Below are 15,000 nucleotides of genomic sequence, written 5' to 3' on the forward strand. Positions count from 1 at the left end.
ACATTTATTTAATATGTACAATATATTATGATTCTTGTAAGATATATAAAACTGTACCGCTTGGGAACACGTGTTTAATTTTCTTTCGTGATATTTTTTTTTTTACCAAAGATTAAGCAAATGTGAATAAAAGGATGAAATTCTAATAGATAAAATTAAACAGAAGATAAAATCCCAATATGATTAAATCAGTAATTATGTTTATATGTAGGAGTTAAATTGCAGGACAGGATTAGAAAAGAAACTATAAGAGAGATTACTCAAGTACCATATGTGGATGAGATCATGATGAAAGGTAGATGGAGATGGTTTGGACATGCTCTTCGCACTCTCCAAGAGAGATTAGTTCGCCAAACCTTCAGCTGGGCTCCACAAGGCAGTAGAAGAGTTGGAAGACCCAGGCCTACATGGCTGAGGACTATGAAGTGCGAAGTAGGAGATGATGAAGGGAGAAGTATTGAATTAAAAGCTCAGGATAGAGACGACCGGCGAAATTTAACCGAGGCCCTTTGCGTCAATAGGCGTAGGAGAAAATGATGATGTGTAGGACCACACGTCAGGATTTTCGCAGGTGAAAATTCACCCAGGAATGCTAATTTGTGTGATCGTAAATAGAGCTGTTCTAGTTTTTCCTATGTTTTGTTCTACAAACATATATGTTTGCATGTATGTTCGTACTATTCTTTAACGTGAAATTCTTTATCAATAATTCAGTCCCTATGATTATGTCGTTAGTCAAAACATATCGGAATTTCATCCGTTTTTTCGTTATTTCGCCGACATAAAAAAAATAATAATCACTACTATGTATTAGTAGAATAATCTCGGGTAACGGTAGTGATGTTAATAGTTATTATACTAAGAAAATAGCATTTGTTCAATTTGTAAATATATCAAAATGGAGAAATATTCCCTTAAAGTTAAAAGAGAAAACTAATGAAATATGCAATACAATTACGCAACACGCCTTGGGGATTCAACTTCTGACTGGTGAGTGTAATTCCAATTCCCCATACAAAGGGGATTTGGTGTTTTCGAGGTATACGTTTGTGTGTATTCTCAAATAAGTTACAAATACCTTTTGTTACAAAACTTATTCTGGTTCGGTATGACAATTATTCAGCTATAAAGGCAATATTTGAAACTTATTTCAATAAATGAAAACCATGAAATTTAGTAATAATGCGTCTATATATACTGAATATATATATATATATATATATATATATATATATATATATATATATATATATATATATATTCATATATATATATATATATATATATATATGTATATATATATGTATATATATATACATATATATATATATATATATATATATATATATATATATATATATATATGTATGTATATATATATATATATATATATATATATATATATATATATACTGTATATATATTACAACAATAACAAATGCGGCCGTTTCTAGTTCACTGCAGGACAAAGTCCTCAAACATGTCCTTAATCATGCCTGGAGTTTATCTATTTTAAACCAAGTAAGAAGAGAAAACTAATGAAATATGCAATGCAATTACGCAACACGCCTTGGGGATTCAACTTCCGACTGGTGAGTGTAATTCCCAAGGTCTATAGACCTTGGTAATTCCAATTCCCCATACAAAGGGGATTTGGTGTTTTGGAGGTTTGTAGAGAAGCTATTAAAGCGCCTGGAATGTAGGGGGTAGGGGGGGAAGGACCCCTGGTAAGGAGATTAATCACTCTGTCAGTTGAATAAGTCAATCAATCACTCCCTGGGCTCCTTAATTAATGGAAGGTGTTAATAGGAGAGAGTCTTAGGGCTGGCTGTGTTGTATTTAAAACGAAAGGATATGCTAATGAGGTCCTAATGGCTTCAGGATGCATTAGGCGCCAGGGACGTGTTGAAGACCAAAGGTAAACACAATGTCGTTAGGTTACAAAAGGGCGCCAAACTCGAAGGAAATGGTCGGATATTAGATGTTTATTTTTTCTAACAGACTGCTAATGATATAACGTTCTTCTTTTGATTAGGTTAAAGATGATTACTATTAGAGATGTCCCGTATATATATATATATATATATATATATATATATATATATATATATATATATACAGTATATATATATATATATATATAAAAGCCACAAACACACACACACACACACATATATATATATATATATATATATATATATATATATACATAGATAGATAGATATATATAGATATGTGTGTATGTATATATATATATATATATATATATATATATATATATATACATATATATATATATATATATATATATATATATATATATATATGTACGTATGTATATATGTTGTGTGTGGTGTGTATGTTTGTGTCTTTCTGTCTGTATTATTAACATGTTGACCGAAACAGAACAAAACCGTAATACCATCTCTCATATCGTTCTTCTTGTGTTTTTTTGTTTTTTTCTATTTTATTTTGGCGTGGAGGGGAACGCTTTCCATCATAATAATCGGAGACATCAAAAGACCAATTCAAAGAAAAACTAAAGTGCTATCATCTCAAATTAAGGGCTTTTAAAGGCCACTCGTGAATGGCAGAGGCAAGGGACAGTGACATTGCCCAATCAAGCAGGACAATGACCTAGAGACTGACCATATATACATATGATCAGCCCCTCTTCACACAATCTATGACCAATGGCTATTGATGACTCAGCGGATAGACCTATAGGCTCCCCTAAACCCCCCATCCTTTGCTCACAAGGATAGTGAGGTTGCAACGACCAAAAAAACAAACGAGTTTGAATGGGGTCAAACCCCAGTCTGGAGTTCACCAGTCAGGGACATTACCACATCGGCCACCATAACCCTAAATGTTTCTTCTTGAAGCGACCACCTCCAATACTCAGTTTTTCTCAGCTTCCAAGGCCACCATCATATCACTGCTTATATGATATGCATTTACCGTACATAGAAAGCTATCAACGGTATTTGTTTCTTCCCCCGAGCTGAAATGAAATACGGGGAACTGTAATTAAATTCTGGTTTACCAAAACAATTTGAATATTCATATCCTTGATAGGATTCTATTTAAATGGAATAGGGAACCATCTCGAAATTCGTGAGGTTGGCTCATCCCGGAGCGTTTACGTTATCTAGGTTTTACTGTAATGCATTTCTTGATTTAATTTTATATTGTATATAACGGATTTTGAGCGAAGCGAAAAATCTATTTTTGGGTGAGATAGCCATGTCGTCCTGATGGAAGTTCCTATAGGGTAGCTTCCTAGGGTATATTACAACTACGGCGATATTCCCAGAGAATTTACCTTAAGGTACCAGAATTCTAACTCCTGGAGCGAGTATCCCTCGTGAAAGGGATATCGCGACATATCAGAGGACGTATTCTAGACACGTCACATGGCAATCTACGACCTGAACAGAGATTCGTCTCGTAGGAGGGAGATTGACGAGATACGAATTCGGGAAAGAAAAAGGGGGAGCCGCTCCCAAGGCTTCCCTATCCCCCGATTCGTATGCGTGCCTGGCGCCAATCCTGGCGCCATCTGTATTCCTTGTAGCGTACACGAGGTGCTACAGATACTGTATGTAGGGAGGGGTCCTACAGCCCTTTCTTAGAAAGGCAAGGGCGGGTCCATCAGGACGACATGGCTATCTCACCCAAAAATAGATTTTTCGCTTCGCTCAAAATCCGTTTTTTGGGCTCAAGCCATGTCGTCCTGATGGAAGTGTACCAGAGCATTACTGTATCTGTGGATTCTCAGAACGTGCCGTACTCCCCGGAGATATTTATTCCCGGTCGACTAGACCTAGAGACCTAAGATGTTACCGTTATACATCTTTTCAACTAACTATAAACTATGTTAGAGCTTCCTGCCCCCTACAGGGAAGAGTCCTACTAGACTCTGGAAAGTCTCGAAGAGTACATATATCTATGTATGAATACCAGGCAAGCTAATATAGTGGTCTCGCCCTATATTAAGTAAAGCATAGTTTGTATAGAACCACTGCGTCAATATATTGACCAGTCATCCGCACAATACTTGTATTGGACAAAGGTTTATATCCGCATAGGAAGAAACTAATAAAACCGCCCTCGTCCCTTTATGGGACGGAGTCCTCCCATTAGGGGACTTACATAAACCAATGCAACATAGCTTGCAAAACAGAACAATTCTATCAGAATTATCCCAGATAAGATACATAGAATTAAAATGCTGAATTATACCAATAAATTGACACAGGTGAAAGAGCCGCAAGGTTCTCAAGAACAAGTTTATTGACAGATAATAAACAGACAGGTTAACAACAAATATATATATTTATATAAAAGAGGGTAACCAAAACTTTAAGCATAAGTATGATAGTAAACAGAACTTGTTTATCTGAAAGAAAAACCATTAAACACCACTTTAATGAGATACCAAGGTATCAAGTCATAAAAAATCTGTATTACAAATCAATCACATTAGCGTTAGAAACGCTTGGCACACATGTCTGAACTTATGCAAGGTTCACCTTTGAAGGAAGGAACAGTCTATATGGGCACTTGGTGCCCTCATTTAGTTTGTAGTACAGTATGTACCTACACACTCACCCTGGAATTAATCGTCCCAATTAAGACCACTGTTCCTTGCAGAGTTAAACAGTAGGGTTAACTACACGACCCACTGCTACCACAGATCTCTTAAGTTCCTCTACTTGCTTCGCATAGTGGCGAAAGAACACCCTGGAAGACTTCCAGCCCGTGTATGAACGGAGATGTTCAAAATCCATACAATTAAAGAAATTTAGGGATGAGGCAACTTTCCTCGGATCGTGACCTGCGGGTGTACTGTCAGGATCCGCTCTGCGAATAAAATATGTCATTTTCGCTCTGAGTTGATTCAGAGATAAATTTGAGCCTGATGTTTCTCCCCTGAATAGTTGACTACCCTTGAAGTCTGAAGTTCTACGAAGATAGACCTTTAGGCATTCTACTGGACATAGAGATGCATCTTCTTTCAGAGGACAGATTCTCCAGGGACCCCACCTGTTGGTGGGTAACTCATTCTTGGCGAGAAACGTAGGATCCGGAAACAGGTTCAGCTCCCCCCCATCCAGGAACTGAACACGACCTGCCTCTCTCGAGAGGGCTACGATCTCACTAACCCTGGCCCCGGACGCGAGTGCAAATAGGAAAATAACTTTTTGCGTCAAATCCTTTAACGCACATTCTTCATTGCTCAACAAGGAGGCGAAATGAAGAACTTTGTCTAAAGACCATGAGATGGGCTTTGGAGGTGCTGAAGGTCTGAGCCTAGCGCAGGCTTTCGGAACTTTATTAAAGATCTCGTTACCTAGGTCGATCTGGAAGGCAAATAAAATGGGTCTCATCAAAGCCGATTTACACACTGAAATCGTGTTAGCTGCCAATCCTTGGCCATGGAGGTGGATGAAGAAAGATAAGCAGAAATCTGTTGAGATCTCCTGCGGATTCTTTGCCTTTACAAAGGCCACCCATTTTCTCCAAGATGACTCATATTGCCTTCTAGTCGATTTGCACTTGTATTCCTCTAGGAAGTCTATGCTGGCTTTCGAAATCCCGAAGCGCTTTCTCACCGCTAGGGCGAGAAAATCATGAGCTGCAGGGTCTGGGTTTTCTGTAATGAAGCGCAGACAGTCGACTTCTGGACTCGCTGGGTCAGAACTGGATGTGGTAGCGGCACGAACTTCATCTGTAGTTCCAACGCCAAGGGGAACCACATGCTGTTCGCCCACTTGTGGGCCACTATTGCCGCTACCCCCTTGAAGGATCTCAGTTTGTTGAGGACCCTCAACAGAAGGTTGTGAGGAGGGAACAGATAAATCCTGGACCATCTGTTCCAGTCGAGGGACATTGCGTCCACTGCTTCCGCTAAGGGGTCCTCGTACGGGGACACGTACAGGGGCAACTTCTTGTTGTCTTTCGTCGCAAAGAGGTCTATTTGCAGTTCTGGGACTTGATTCAGAATGAAGGAAAATGATCCTGCGTCTAAGGACCATTCTGACTCTATCGGTGTGAACCTGGATAGAGCGTCCGCTGTCACATTGCGGACTCCTTGAAGGTGAACTGCCGACAGGTACCACTTCTTCTTTTCCGCCAATCGGAAAATGGCTAACATCACTTGGTTGAGAGGTGGTGACCTCGACCCTTGTCGATTCAAGCATCTCACAACCACCTCGCTGTCTGTCACCAATCTTATGTGGATCGAGTGACGCGGGGAGACTTTCTTTAAGGTAAGGAGCACTGCCATAGCTTCTAGAAAGTTTATATGAAAGGTCCTGAATAGCTTGGACCAAGTCCCCTGGACTTTTTTCCGATGAGAGTGACCTCCCCATCCCTCCTTTGAGGCGTCTGAGTGAATCGTCAACGACGGGGGAGGTGGCTGAAGAAGAACAGACTTCTTTAGATGTCTGGCTTGGGATCAAGGTCTGAGAAGAGTACGTAGCCGAGGCGGCACTGGTCTTCTCAGGTCTCTTCGCGCGTTTGATGCATACCTTCTCCAAACTCCGGTTGCATCCTTTAGCTGTGCTCTTAGCACTGGGTCTGTCACTGAAGCAAACTGGAGAGAGCCTAGTACCCTCTCCTGTTCGCGTCTTGATATCCTTTCGGAATCTAGAAGTCTCTTGACAGATCCCGCTATCTCCTTCCTTTTCTTCATTGGGATGGAGAAACTGTGTGACAAAAGGTCCCAGTGGATTCCCAGCCACTGGAACTTTTGGGATGGAGAAAGTCGAGACTTTTTCTTGTTGATCTTGAAGCCTAGGTACTCTAGGAACTGGATCACCTGACTGGAAGCTTGCAAGCATTCGGTCTCGGATGCTGCCCACACCAGCCAGTCGTCCAGGTAGGCTACTACCTGAATTCCCTTTAGGCGTAATTGTTTGAGAGCTGCGCTCGCAAGCTTCGTGAAAATCCTTGGGGCTATGTTTAGCCCGAATGGCATGGCTCTGAAGGCGTACAGTTTCCGTTGTAGCCTGAACCCTAGGTAGGGGGAGAGTCGACGGCTGATTGGAATGTGCCAATAGGCGTCTGACAAGTCTATAGAGACTGAGTATGCCCTCTTGGGCAGTAAGGTCCTTATGTGTTGCAGTGTTAGCATCTTGAATTTGCAATTCACTATGAACTTGTTGAGTGGTGACAAGTCCAGAATGACTCTGAGCTTTTCCGAGTCTTTCTTGGGAACACAAAACAGCCTCCCTTGGGTATTTGATGGACTTCACCTTTCGGATCACATTTTTCTCCAACAGTTCTTGAACGTACTCCTCCAAAATGGGGGTGGAGTGTTGGAAAAACCGAAGGCATGGGGGTGGAGTGCTGTACCAGCTCCAACCCAGTCCATTCTTGAGTAGGCTTTGGGCCCAGGGATCGAAGGTCCAGCGATCCCAAAATTTCATTAGTCTCCCTCCTACCGGTATCATTTCACTTGGACTGCCGTCCTGAGGTCTTGCCTCCCTGACCACGACCACCTCTGAATCCCCTTCCCCTTGAGGGGCGCCTAGACGAGCCTCTGGCTGCTCCTCTAGGTTTTGCACGAAAGGAAGAAGACTGTCCTTCGAACGTTGGGGCGAATGTGGTTGACTGACCTGGCACCGCCTGGGGTACCCACTGAAAGGCAGTCGGGGTTTGTGCCACCATCTGGGGCACTGGAGGCAAAGGCAATTGCAGTTGCTGTTGCTGTCTATAAGGCTTGGCTGGCCGAGATGGTAGCCTAGTCTTCATATTCTTCCTCTTTGGTTGAGGACCCTCATCCGGGGAAGATTTTCTTTTGATAGCCAGGCCCCACTTCTGGAGAAGATTTCTATTCTCCACGGCGGCCTTATCAACAACCTCTTTGACCACATCGGTAGGGAAAAGGTCTTTTCCCCAAATGTTGGAGGAGATTAACTTCCTTGGCTCGTGTCTCACCGAAGCCCCGGTGAACACGAACTCCCTGCAAGCTCTCCTTGCCTTGACGAAGCTATAAAGGTCCTTCGTCACTGTGGCTAAGTGAGACTTAGCCACTACCATGAACATTTCATGGACCTTGGGGTCACTTGCCATCGTCTCGAGAGTAGTCTGATGAGACATTGAGGCAGCCAGTCTTTCTTTTGTCTCGAACTCTCTTCGTAAAAGAGATTCGGACAGCTTGGGGAGGTCCTCGCCGAATTGCCGTCCGGCAATATCAGCCTCCAACTTTCCCACTGAGAATGTCAGATGGACATCCTTCCAGTCTTTGTGGTCCATAGGTAGAGCCAGCGACAAGGGTTTACACTCCTCCAGGGAGGGGCAAGGCTTGCCGGCCTCGACTGCCTTTAGGACAGCCGCAAACCCTTTCTGTAAAAAGGGGAAGGCTCTATCAGGAGAGGACACAAACGAAGGGAGCTTCTTGCTCAATGCAGCTACCTTCGAATTCGAGAAGCCCCTCTCTTTCATCGAGGATGAAAGTAGGGCTTGAGCCTTAGCGTGGTCCATAACAATGACCTCCTTCGGCTCTGTCTCCTCCCTTGAAGCTGGTTCTTTTCTCAGCCGGACATAGCAGTCCGGATATGATGCCTTGCTGGGCCAGAATTCTACCTCCTCTAGGGGAACTGAACCCAGCTTATCCGAAATGACGATCTTTCCAGTCGTCATCGGCATGTGCTCAGCATACCTCCATGGGTTAGCATCTGAGCATATGGGAAGGTCTTTCACACTGAGCCTTTTCCGGGGCCCATGTGATTCTGCCAGGGACTGCATACGCAGTTCCATTGCAGCCGCCTTCTCCTGATTCTCCTTCTGCATTTGTTGGATCATTCCAACAATCGAAGAGAGGGCCTGTCCCAGTTCTACTGGGAGGCCAGCCGATGTTGAGGGGATAGGCTCCGGCATCTGAACCGGAGTAGCCGACACCTCGTCGACCTCATCCTCTACGACATCCGGGGTTTGAACTTGATCCTGACCTTCTGCCAGGAGGTCTTCTTCCAAACGATCGTCCAGGTCAGACATCCTGTCACACAACTGGATGTCTTGCATCGCATCTGCGACTTCCTCGTCCACCTGGACTTGATCTTGAAGGATCTCCTCTTGAGGCTGGGGAATCACTGCCTCAGCTGATGCCTGGGGAAAAAGATACGCCCTCATCTTCTCACTTGGAAGATAAGGGCCAGAGGTGTTCTTCTTGAAGCCCCTTACCCAAGTACGAAGCTTTTCCCTAGCTATATCCCTTGATTCCGCCGTTCTAGGGGAATCAAAAGCCTCAGTAATCAGGTTAGTGCATACAGTACATACCTGAGGGTCCCAATACTGGAGATCATCCTTGGAGACAGCGCATGCTGCGTGTCTCCTACAACACTCATGTCCGCAGAGGTTCTTGCTGCGGACATTGCAGAAAACATTTCCGCACTTCGGAGGGTCCTCCTGTAAAGAGAAGAAATTTCCATGAGTATCAAGTGAACTATGTATCACTGGATATTCATAGTATAGCATAACAATTCATAAATGAAAGACACACACTTGTGTTTCCCTCACAACCCATTGTTGCAGCCTTCCAGATAATAAAATCAAAAATGGTTTATCTCTACTAGAGTAACCAATGCAAGGTTTCCATAGGAAACAGGTGGAGCTCACACCTAGGCAATGATTTTAAAAATCCTGGATAATAGACGGGGAAGAACTCTGCTTCCTGTCTGAGGGCAACAGCAAAGGGCTGTGTAAGAAAACACAATAGTGTTAGAAGATACAGTGCTGTACCTAAACTTTTACTATAGTTTTCTTCTTACTGTATATGCTATACAGAAGAATACTAGTACAGTATAGGAGGATGTGTGCCGGCCTGCCTTTGCCGGCCGGCACACACCACAATTAGCTTTAAAGTATACTACTTAACAGCTATAGGGCGGCAGCCCTCTGGTTCAAATGCCTGTGCCGGCGGCAGCAGCTGCCGGCCAGCAACAGCCAGTGTTGGCCGGCAATGATTGCCGGCCAGCAACTACACAAGGTAGTACCCAGCTGCCGGCCACACTCTTGGTGACCGGCAGACAAGGACTGACATAAGCCGGCCGGCAAAGGTACAAGACCGATGCCAGCCGGCAGCAAAAGAACCAGAAGACTACACCTGCCCGGCTGCCGGCCTCATAGGCCGGCTGCCGGGACAGGTACAGCACTAGAAGAAAATAGAATGGATGCCGGGATAAGAGTGTACACAACCCCCCAAGCCCGGCAACCTAAAGAGTGCATATAAGGAAGGGGAGAAACTTAATTCAGGCTTCCTTGACCAATGCCGTCCGGCTCTGCCGGCAGGCATGGATGAGGGACCAAGAGAGGTCCGGGCAGCACTCGAAAACATAAGACCCTTGCCGTCCAGCGTCTCTGCCGGCCGGCAATGGGCTTAGTCAATCCATATCCCAACCTATACTAGGTCCAGAAGTAGAATGACATATGGTACAGTAATACCCCTGCCGGCCAGCTCTGCCGGCCGGCAAGGTACAGTACAGTAATGGCTAGGCCATTACGGAGATAGAGGGGGAAGGGACAAGAGGGTCCTGCCAACCTTGCTTTAGTGACAGATCACCCGCAGCCAAGAACTCTGTCTTAGCCTAAGGGAGATCTAAGGGAAAGGGCCAGCGCAGTAGTATAATACCTGCCAGCTTCCAGAGCACCAAAGCAAGGAAGGCGTTGCAACTCCCAAGGGAAGATTTATCCTCCCCGAGAACAGCAACAGGACTTAGTCTGGTCGATCACACAAGAAGGAATCATAACTACAGAAACCTTCGACAGTGACCTAAGGGAGCTCAGCTCCCTTTGTAAGTGTTAGGTCAGCGAGGGAGACTCTGCCCCAAGCCAAACAACACGGACTCAGACTAAAAACTCTGTTGTTCTGTCCCTCTTTGAACCAGACTCTGCTGGAACAGGAAGGTACAGTAACACCCTAGTATAGTTTTATCGAAAATAAATTCGGAAAAAACCACTTAGGGATAAGCCCAAGGCTTAAACAGAGGGAAAGGGATTGCATACCTTCTCCGAAGAAAAGAAAGCAACCGGGGAGTATAATAAAGTATTCTAAGGCTCCATAAGCAATTAGCCTAGGCACCAAGAGAATCGATTACCTAATTCACCGAAACTCTCACGTATACAATCTTGGAAATATTCCACACAGTCTAAAATGTATAAAATATAGCCTAAAGCTTCAATAAAATTTTAATTACACTCGGAAAAACCATAATCATGCATTAAGTACTAGGACCAAACGACTAGGCTACATGGCCTAGCGTAGGCCAGAATGGCGAATACTTCGCCAAATAATACTAAGCACGAAAGGAAATCCTATGTAAAGCTAAATAGCTAAATTTTATTAAGCAAAACAACCAGGAATGTCACTCTGACTAACTAATTTATACCTAGCGAGTGACAGTGTCCAGGACACCTCTGGTAGGCTACGGCTCTTGTATCAAAGATTAATCCTATTAATCACTCAAAATTTACCAAGAGCCTACATTTATACATAACAGACACTATACTCAACTTATCCGAGGTCAACGAAGACGAAGAAGCCATGAAAAGCTGAATAAATCCAAGATTTGCGAGAAAAACAGGAAAAAAACACCGAGTTGTTAAGCTACGCAAAAAGGAATGCAGATGGCGCCAGGATTGGCGCCAGGCACGCATACGAATCGGGGGATAGGGAAGCCTTGGGAGCGGCTCCCCCTTTTTCTTTCCCGAATTCGTATCTCGTCAATCTCCCTCCTACGAGACGAATCTCTGTTCAGGTCGTAGATTGCCATGTGACGTGTCTAGAATACGTCCTCTGATATGTCGCGATATCCCTTTCACGAGGGATACTCGCTCCAGGAGTTAGAATTCTGGTACCTTAAGGTAAATTCTCTGGGAATATCGCCGTAGTTGTAATATACCCTAGGAAGCTACCCTATAGGAACTTCCATCAGGACGACATGGCTTGAGCCCAAAAAAATATATATATATATATATATATATATATATATATATATACATATAGAATGTCTATATATATATATATATATATATATATATATATATATATATACATATATTGATATGTCTAAACTTGAATTTTATCACATTATTATTATTATTATTATTATTATTATTATTATTATTATTATTATTATTATTATTATTAATACTATTATTATTATCATTATTATTATTATTATCATTATTATTATTATTATTATTATTATTATTATTATTATTATTACTTATCTGAACTTGATTTCCTCATATTTTAGAGTTTAATGTTGTTATTAACAGTTACTTGTGATTGAGAAACTATACGTTCTTTATTTCATGATTTTTTTTTTTTGTATAATGTAACTAGATTTGGATTGATCAATGGCCTATATGTAATTAAAAAAATAATTTCCTTTACAAATTGTCTAGTTTAAGGCGAAGAGAATAGATTTATTACTTAACATGAATACTAATTTTTTACATACTTTAGAAGGCCTGAAAATAAACCGAATTGTTTGTTGATACCATTTTAATACACAGTTTTATCCTCCGTTAGTATCTTATAAAAGCTCATCATCTCCAATATAAAGAACATGCCAATTCGTTAGTTAGTATAATTAAGAAATAGTTCAGCAACCAATTATAATTTCCCGTTAATTAGTTCTCATTGAAATAAATTCATCAGACATTTTCGACGGAAATTGGTGTCCGGACAGTTCGCTACTGGATCAGGTGTACCGGGACATCGTTACCGGGCAGTTCGTTTATTGGGCAGTTCGTTATCGGACATTTCCTTACTAGGATAATAAGCTACCTTCATAATTACTTAAGTACTAATTACACTGCTAATTTAGTTATACCATATAATTATATTTACCATCTACCAAGAACCCAAAATTACTTGAATACTGATTACCTTTTTAATGTAATTATACCATCCATCTTCCTTATTTCATTTGAAATTCACTAAGCCTTATTTTTAAAAGCCTTTGAACCCTTAGTCAGTCAAGACACAGAGGAGGATTACATCCAGAAGACAAATCAAGTTAGTGGATGTTTTGTTTTTTATTTATGATAAAAAACCACCAAATTGTGTTGGAACAACAATATTGGATTTATGAACAAGGGTAATGTAAAGCAAGAGTTCACATGAGTAGATGGGGGGAAAATTACGTGATAATAAATGTCGTTGTGGAGCATAATCATACTGCACATTGTCATCTGTTAGTGCAAAATGTGCCCAGTAGTGGCCGATGTAGTAACGTCCCTAACTGCCGAACGCCAGACTGGGGTTCGAGGCCCGCTCAATCTCGATAGTTTCTTTGGTCGCTGCAATCTCACTATCCTTGTGAGCTAAGGATCGGAGCTTTAGGGGAGTCTATAGGTTTATCTGCTGAGTCATCAACAGCCATTGCCTGGCCCTCCTTGGTCCTAGCTTTGGTAAAGAGGGGACTTGGACGCTGATCATATGTACATATGGTCAGTCTCTAGGGTATTGTTCTGCTTGGTAGAACAATGTCAATGTCCCTTGCCTTTGCCATTCACGAGCGGACTTTAAACCAAAGGAAAGATAAATCTCTCGAAAACCAGGACTTCTCTCGTATTTTGATTGCAACTGAGATTAAGAATTTGCACGAATTTGCACATGTTTTTTGTAATAACTTGAAAATTAAGATTTTCCAAAAACGAAGAAAATTTAATGAACATATTATACTGTAAGTTATTATAATTTTTTATAATTTTAATATAATTAAAATTTTACGAAGGAAGAATTTTCACGAATTTGCACATTGTAGGTGTAGTAACTTGAAAAATAAGATTTTCAAAAAAAAAAGAAAGTTGAGGAACATTAAGTTATATATAGAAGACAAAGGAAATCAAAACGACTGATAAATCTTATATTAGAATTTTTCGACCTTACTTTACCAGGCAATGTAGTGTATCTGTATCAAAATGAAAAGGGATTTTGACATAAGAAAAATCTATTTTTGAGTGAGTTAGCCATGTCGTCCTGATGGAAGTTCTTCTAAGGCAGCTTTCTGCTTGGGATATTTCTGAGTGATATAAAAGAGAATTTTACCCGTAGAGGTATCACGGGGTTACTACCCCCGGAGCAAATATCCCGAAAGATATCGTGTATTTAACAGACGTATATAATTAGAAAAAAAAATTAAATGTCCTTGATCCGTTTTCTATCACTTTGACCACCTCCCAATCTCACTGTTGCTCTTCTATATGTAATATCATTTAATGCCGATGGCGGCCGATTTGGTAACGTCCCTGGCTGGTGAACGCCGGACTGGGGTTCGAGTGCCACTCAAACTCGTTAGTTTATTTGGTCGTCGCAATCTCACCATCCTTGTGAGCTAAGGATGGGGGTGTGGGTGTTTGGGGGAGCCTATAGGTCTGTCTGCTGAGTCATCAGCAGCCATTGCCTGGCTTGATCCTAACTTGAGTGGAGAGGGGCTTGGATGCTTATCATATATGGTCAGTTTCTAGGGCATTGTCCTACTCGATAGGGCAATGTCACTGACCCTTGTCCCTGCCATTCATGAGCGGCCTTTAAACCTTTAAAGCCCTTATCATTAAAAGTTTCATAAGAAACCTCTGTATTGTACTACTTATATCTAGCGTTTACAATTTTGCACAATAATTCCATATTTAAGTTATCCATCATTTGGCAAAATTCCATATTTGTGTATAAATTGAATAACTTATGCGAAATTATTCTTCATATATATTAGTCTGCTAACATTTGGTTACACCGTTACAAGAACTGACTATTTGTTAATAACTTGTTTTATGCTAAATATGTACAAATAAGTTGTTTCTTCGTATTAAAATCTAATACCTCTACTTCAGTTGTAAATGTATCTAGGTAATGTTGGATTTTTATTGATAAAAAGCCAAGCATACAAGTAATAACTTAATTTGTATTATTGAAGGTTTATTTAAAACTTCAGAACTTCATCGAAACAGATAATGGTTAGTTATGAAAGAAAGATATACATA

This window comes from Palaemon carinicauda, chromosome 22 (assembly GCF_036898095.1).
Source record: "Palaemon carinicauda isolate YSFRI2023 chromosome 22, ASM3689809v2, whole genome shotgun sequence".
Taxonomy (NCBI): Eukaryota; Metazoa; Arthropoda; class Malacostraca; order Decapoda; family Palaemonidae; genus Palaemon; species Palaemon carinicauda.